The sequence below is a fragment of the Crocuta crocuta genome, unplaced genomic scaffold, assembly GCF_008692635.1.
Source record: "Crocuta crocuta isolate KB4526 unplaced genomic scaffold, BGI_CrCroc_1.0 scaffold69-1, whole genome shotgun sequence".
NCBI classification, from domain to species: Eukaryota; Metazoa; Chordata; class Mammalia; order Carnivora; family Hyaenidae; genus Crocuta; species Crocuta crocuta.
In genome coordinates this window covers 1,739,317-1,746,087 of record NW_027551577.1, presented here as the reverse complement: position 1 = coordinate 1,746,087, position 6,771 = coordinate 1,739,317, and the positions used below count along the sequence as shown (strand labels likewise).

The 6,771-nt window shown below is 38.7% G+C and overlaps 1 protein-coding gene across 1 annotated transcript in view; it reads left to right on the top strand.

The window, feature by feature from the left end:
* Window positions 1–4,287: 4,287 nt before the first annotated feature.
* The window catches only part of NR2C2 (nuclear receptor subfamily 2 group C member 2), a 65,646-nt gene continuing 63,162 nt past the window's right edge, over window positions 4,288–6,771 (top strand). The window contains exon 1 of the mRNA XM_077751567.1: window positions 4,288–4,410. The gene's annotated coding sequence lies outside the window, so the exon portion shown is untranslated. The remainder of the gene's footprint in view (window positions 4,411–6,771) is intronic.

Here is a 6,771-nt window from a genome sequence, read left to right as displayed (position 1 = left end):
TCAGTCCTCAGTTTTTGTCAGCATTCAAGAGTCTCTCATGGTTTGCCTCTCTCCCTTTCCCCCACCATTTCCCCCCTTCTTCTCCCCCTTGTTCCTCAGTTAAGTTCCTCCTAATCCTCCTATAAGTGCAAACATATGATATTAGGAAAAGAGACAATTTTTAAAAATAAGTATTATGTTACTAATTGGGTGGGGCTAGATCAGAAATTTCTGTGAGCAATAGTGAACATAAATTATATATTTTGGAATTAGTGTTTGTATAAATGAGTTATTAAATGGTCTAGCTTAATGATATAAGCACTTTGTTCCCTTAGATAATAAACTAGTCTCCTGTCACTTTTTAAAATTCCTTTCTCTTGACTTCTGTTTTCTGGGAAACTATTTTGAAGGGCACTGTGGTATAGAGAGAATGTTGTAGTTTTAGAGGCAAACAGGCCTGAATTAGTATCCTAGGTCTATCTCTTACTAACTGAATGACTTGAAATAAGTTGATTAAAATTTTGAGTTTTTGTCAGTATTGGTGGAGCTTATACTTAGAAGGTATGTTAAGGATTAAATGATCCTAGTGTGATGTAAGGCACATAGTAGATGCTCAGGAAATCTATCCTGCTTTTCTTCCATCCATGTTTCACACTAATAGAAACAAGGAGAGTCTGTGTCACCCTTACCCTTGGGCCCTTGGTAAGGGAGGCAGTCACCCATAGGGTACATGAGTTTTTAGGGGAAGTCTCCATATAGAAAATTGTAGTGCTGCTCCCATAGAATAGGAACTTCATGTAGGTGAGTCACTTCTCTTCCTCACTACTCATTCACTCCTCACCTCACCTCACCTCACCTCCCCAGGCCCATCACACACATACTATTGCTGCCCCTTTCATACAGTTCAGACCTGTAAATGGAAGAAATAGGTTTCCTGTAGAGGGTGGGAAGTCATCTGATCCCAAAGCTAAATAATCTTTGAGTCTAAATAATGTCAGAATTTCTGATAAAGGAGGTATATTTAAACTTGAGGCATCCCTGTGAGCATTTTTTCTGTTGATGAACATTTATATTATACTCAATTTGCCACTTGATTTCCATTTCCTGATTTCAAGGCTTAATGTAGGATTTCAAGTCTTCAGATACGTATTTTTTAATTCTCAGGCAATCCAGAATCTTCGGTTTTTATTTTCCCATGAGTAAGAAAGGACTTCTGAAAATCATAGCATAATAAAACTTAAACTGAGGACCTTGTACCTCTACCTATCAAGAAGTTCTAGGGGCACCTGGGTTGCACAGTTGGTTAAGCATCCAACTCTTGATTTCTGCTCAGGCCATGATCTCATCGTTCATGAATTTGAGGCCTACATCAGACATCAGACTTTGCGCCGACAGTGCAGAGCCTGCTTGGGATTCTCTCTCTTTCCCTCTCTCTGTTCCTCCCCCATGTGTGTGCTTGCTCTCTCTCAAAATAAATAAACTTAAAAAAAAAGAAAGTTCTGTACCCGGTAGTATTTTGAAATAGTTATTAGCTTGTTTTTAAATATTTGTGAGATTTATCCTAATTCAGGCATTTCATTTTGCCCAGTTGTATAATTTAACAGAATGAATTACAAATGCTGCTTGAGCGTATTTTATCTGTGTGTGTGTGTGTGTATATATATATATGTTGATACACATTTTGTGTGGATTTTATGTCAAAATGAGAGACCTGTTCCTAGTTACAATACGTATTACATTATACGGTTTGAAATTTTGTTTTCAAATTTCTTTGAGAAAGTAAAAGTGTCACCATCTCCTTATAGCAATAGTAGCTACCATGTAGCATGTTTACTGTATGCCAGCCTCAGTGTTAGGCTCTTGACATACATGTTTAAGATCTAATCTCAATCTTCCCAATAACCTCATGCAGTATGGTATCGGAGAGATCAGCTTAGTGTCAGAGCTCAAAAACCTGATACATTTACTTAAATGGGAAAATACCAAGACTAGATATGAATGTTACATAATTATGGACCATGCACTACATAAATATCGATGGTGTAAATCATTTGATTGTAAAGGGCAAGGCAGCTCACTCATTTCTGTCAGTGAGGACAGTTTCCTTGTCCCAGGACTTGTTTATTGTTATTTGAGACTCTCTAAGCCTGCCACTATGGAGAGCATAGCTGGTCTATCCTGGTAACTGACTTGGAGATTCAGGTGTGCCCAGTCAGAGCCCAGCTTTCACTACTGTGGGGTCTGTAGCCCTGCTTGACTAAAGAAATCCTGGTTGCAAAATTTGGTCAGCTTTACACTTTTTGTGAGCCTTCAAGAGTTGATTCAAAGTCATCGTTGTACTCTCTGCTTTTTTATTGTTAAAAGTGATACTGATCTACTTGTATTTGAAAAGATTTATGTTGTAAAACTAACACCACATAAGGTAAAGCAATAATAATTTTACTTCCATCATTCTGGGGCCTGTATCAATTTTTATATATTGTGCCCTGTTGTCATTTGTGTGCTATTCAAGAAAAACTCACTAGTTCAAGTTTTAAGAAACTCTGTCTTCATCCCTGGTCTTTGCTGCCACCACTTTCTAACTTACCTCCCACATACAGCCTCTCTTTTTCCATCATCTCTCCATACTGTTGTTCAAGAGGTTTTTTCGTGGCTTTCTGTTTTTTGAAAATCCAGATTTGATCACTTCATTTCTCTGACAAACCTCTGGTAGTTCTCGGTTGTCTCCAGTAATAGCCTTTCGCCTCCCATGATCTCTCCAGCAGTTTCCCACCAGATTGCCTGCTGTTCCTTGAATATGCCATTCTCCTTCATACCTGCCATCTCCTCTGAGCCATCCCTTCTGCTTAGAACTCTCTCCTCATCACTCCATTCTTTGCTTGCTAAATTTCCATCCTTTGTTCAAGACCCAGTTTAAGTAGCTCTTCTCCTTTGAAACTGTCATTGGTTCCCACAGGCAGAGGGAGATGCTTTTTCCTTTGGACACTGATTGTAGCATTTACATTGCAAAGCTATTACAGTTTCCTTCTTAAGTTCTTCAGTGGCAAGTACTTTGTCCTCCTCCTCCTCCTCTTTTTCTTCTTATTCTTTTTTTTAATTTTTTTATTTTTATTTCTAGGGAGAGAGAGAGACAGCGTGAGCAGGGGAGGGTCAGAGAGAGAGGGAGACACAGACTCCGAAACAGGCTCCAGGCTCTGAGCTGGCAGTCAGCACAGAGCCCGACGCGGGGCCCGATCCCACGAACCATGAGATCATGACCTAAGCGAAAGTTGGATGCTTAACCGACTAAGCCACACAGGTGCCCCTTTTTCTTCTTATTCTTATCATTAATCCTCACCAGTTAGTTAGTCCATTGCCTAGTTCATCAGAGTGGCTGCTTTAAAAGATTTGGTGGTCTTGAATTTAGTTTAAAACCACCATAGAAGAATGTACTGTAGCAGCTTTTTTTTTTTTTTTTTAAACTAGAAATACTTGGTCTTACAGCTCTTTTGGCAACTAAGCAGATTCTTTTTTCAGAAGCATTATTGTGCCTGTGGGCAGTCTTCAAGGGTTAGGGAGCTGAGTGGGTCAAGCTCCAGCCTTTGTAGACCTCAAGTTCCTATACAAAGAGGTACTTTAGTGTTTTGTGCAGAGCGGTTATTGCAATGCCTGGAGTATAGCAACCACTCAGTAAGTGTTAGTTACTGTATTATCATGCTCCACCAGCCAAGAAGGCTGTTGATGCTTTGTTTCATTTGTGGTATCAAAATGATAAATTGTTCTTTTTTTTCCCCCCAGATCAAACACAAATTTATATTGTGCTAGTGAGTATATTTTTCAGACTACATGTAGACACTGGAAAACTTTTTCTGGAGCTTCTCATTCTAGGGAGATAGAGGTACCCAGCACCCTTTCCAGAGCTCTCTACCCTTTGTTCTCACTGTAATCTTTCTGTCTCTAGAGATGCCCATGGCTGAAGTAGCAGTGAGAGAAGCTCTCAGGTGAGAGTCTTACCCCCGATACTATCTGGGGCGCACATGATTTAATGTTTTCCCTCACTTCTTGACATTGCCTAAGGATTTTGTTTTACTTCTTAATATTGTGATATCCTGCAGAAAGAAGCCTCTATCTTTCTTACTTACATGTGAGCATAGGATATGGTTTGTGACAACATGTTTTCAAAAATGATGAAATGGAAATTATTTTCCTGAAATAGCCTTTTCACTTACCTGTTCTTAGGGAATTTAAATCTTTATTACAAGCACTTGCTTTTCATAGTTTTTCTTTAATTTTCTCTCTCCCACTGTTTGTCTTTGCTTGTTTTTCCAGAAGGTGCACATTCCTCCTTGCTCATTTTTAAGTAGTTTGGAAAGCTGCTGTTTGATGATGCCTGACGTTGCTTTGGAGGAAGAAAACCAACAGTGAGATCAAGAATTATAACAATTCAAATGTGTAAGAAAGGTTGCTTCTCTGGTTTTGAGTGCTTGAGATGGTCTAGAAAGTTGGGGTGTGGGAGAAAAGAGAGCAAGGTGGGGGAGGTGCACTTGCCCTAACAGAGAACAAGACTTCTTGGAAAGCTGCAGTGATAAGATAATGGTAGTGGCATGGAGAAAGATAGAAGTAGAACAGTAGTGGAACAGAATAGAGAACTCAGAATTATAGCCACATGCATAGGGAAGCCTGAGATAATGGCAGAGGTGGCCTTGCAGATTAGTTGGGGAGAAAGACAGTGCTGGAAAATTGATTATCCATACAGGAAGAAAATTAATTGGATCCTTCTCCTCAAACTCGAGAATCAATTTGCACGTAGATCAAGGACTTAAATGTGAGGAACAGAGACAAAACTCCTAAACATTTATAAGAAATGCATAAAGTTATATTTATGACCCTAGGGTAGAACAGGATTTTCACAAATAAAACATAAAAGTATAACCTGTAAAATAAATATTAATAAATACAGTTTTATTAAATTTAAGAACTTCCATTTGTCAAAAGCATAAAGAAAGTAAACCAACATACCACAGGGTTGGAGAAGATATTTACTTTAATATTCAGAATATCCAGAATATTTACCTTTTCTAAGCTAAACAAGTTAACTGCTACTTCTCTCTGACCTAATATCTATAATGACTGGTCATTAGCAGTATCTTCGGACAGCGCCTACCCTCACCTCCCACTCTGCCTTATCTGGGGCTGATTGGTCCTGCAAATTTAATGTTAAAGTTGAGTCATTACAGAAAGTTTTCTGAGTTACAAAGTCAGGTAGTCATCTGTAAAATCCATTTCAGCTCAAAACTTGAAGGATCAAGCTACTTCTTTTAGGGAAACCCAATAGAAAGTTACACCTTTCTAGTATTCTTTTATTTCTATACTACTCAATAATATTTCCTTAACAATATTTCTGTCATATTCAAATTCATATATTTGTTGCTTCAAACTGCATTAGCTACCAAACTGCAACAGAAATGCTAACAGTCCTAAAAGTGATACAATTAATAGTTACATCTGCATGTTTGGATTTTGTTTCTTAATATAAAATACCTATTGGTTATCCATTTGATTCCTTAGTTCTTATTTACTGTTTTGAGAAGAAAAATTAGAACTATAGACTTTGCACATTGCAGTAATTATGGGGTTTTGTTTATTTTTTGAGAGGGGGAGAGAGCCCACAAGCAGGGCAGAGGTAAAGAGAGAGGAGGGACGAAGGATCCAAAGCGGGCTCTTCAGGGGCATCTGGGTGGCTCAGTCAGTTAAGCCTCCGACTTCAGCTCAGGTCATGATCTCATGGTTCGTGGGATCAAGCCCCGCATCAGGCTCTGTGCTGACAGCTAGCTCAGAGCCTGGAGCCTGCTTCAGATTCTGTTTCTCCCTCTCTCTCTGACCCTCCCCTGCTCACACTGTCTCTCTCTCTCTCTCTCTCGGAAATAAATTAAAAAACATTAAAAAGAAAGTTAAAGCAGGCTCTTCTGTGACAGGAGACAACCAGATGAAGGGCTCGAACTCAGGAACCACGAGATCATGACCTGAGCGGAAGTCGAAAGCTTAAACCGACTGAACCACCCAGGTGCCCCAATAATTGTGTTTTTAATAATAGTAGATTTTCTGGTACCCATGAAATGATGTGTTTTTCTTCCTTTCCTGTTAGTTGGAACCAAACAATAGCTGCGAAAAAAGACCAGAGTGTTTTTCTGAATCACTGACACTTGTGACCTGGTATCATCGTAGCAGGTGGTAGAGTATGTGCGCTCACAGGATTTTGACTCTTGGGAAGCAGGGGCCAGTTCTTTTATGTTTGTCAGTCACAGTTTCATGCTTTCATTTCTCTCTCATTGCCATTTTGGCAATAAGATAATCTGAAAGGGAATTATGATAATAGATGTGGCTGTTTAATAGTAGATAGAACAGTATGGAAAGTTACCAGAGAGTGAAAAAGTTTCAGAGATCAGTGCTTCTAATACTTTAGGTAAGAACTACCAGAAAGTGTTTTATTATAAAATTATACTGTCCAGTTTATGATTGAGAGAGGACCAAGCAAATGGACTGTGTATGCATTTGTTATATAACACATTTTGTGTAATTCTATATAGTTTTTATATGCATTGCCAGAAATAAATTATATAAAAATTATACAGGAGCTTTTTTTCTCCTATTCACCATGAAACCTACACAGTCAATAATAAAGTCTTTCTGATTTGTCCAGGAATTAGATCCAAAGTGGATCTCTTTATCCTGAATTCTTGTGGAAGAGTTATTGGAAGGAGTTTAGGGACTATTTAGGAGAGCTGTGTCTTTAGACCTCAAGAAAACAGACCG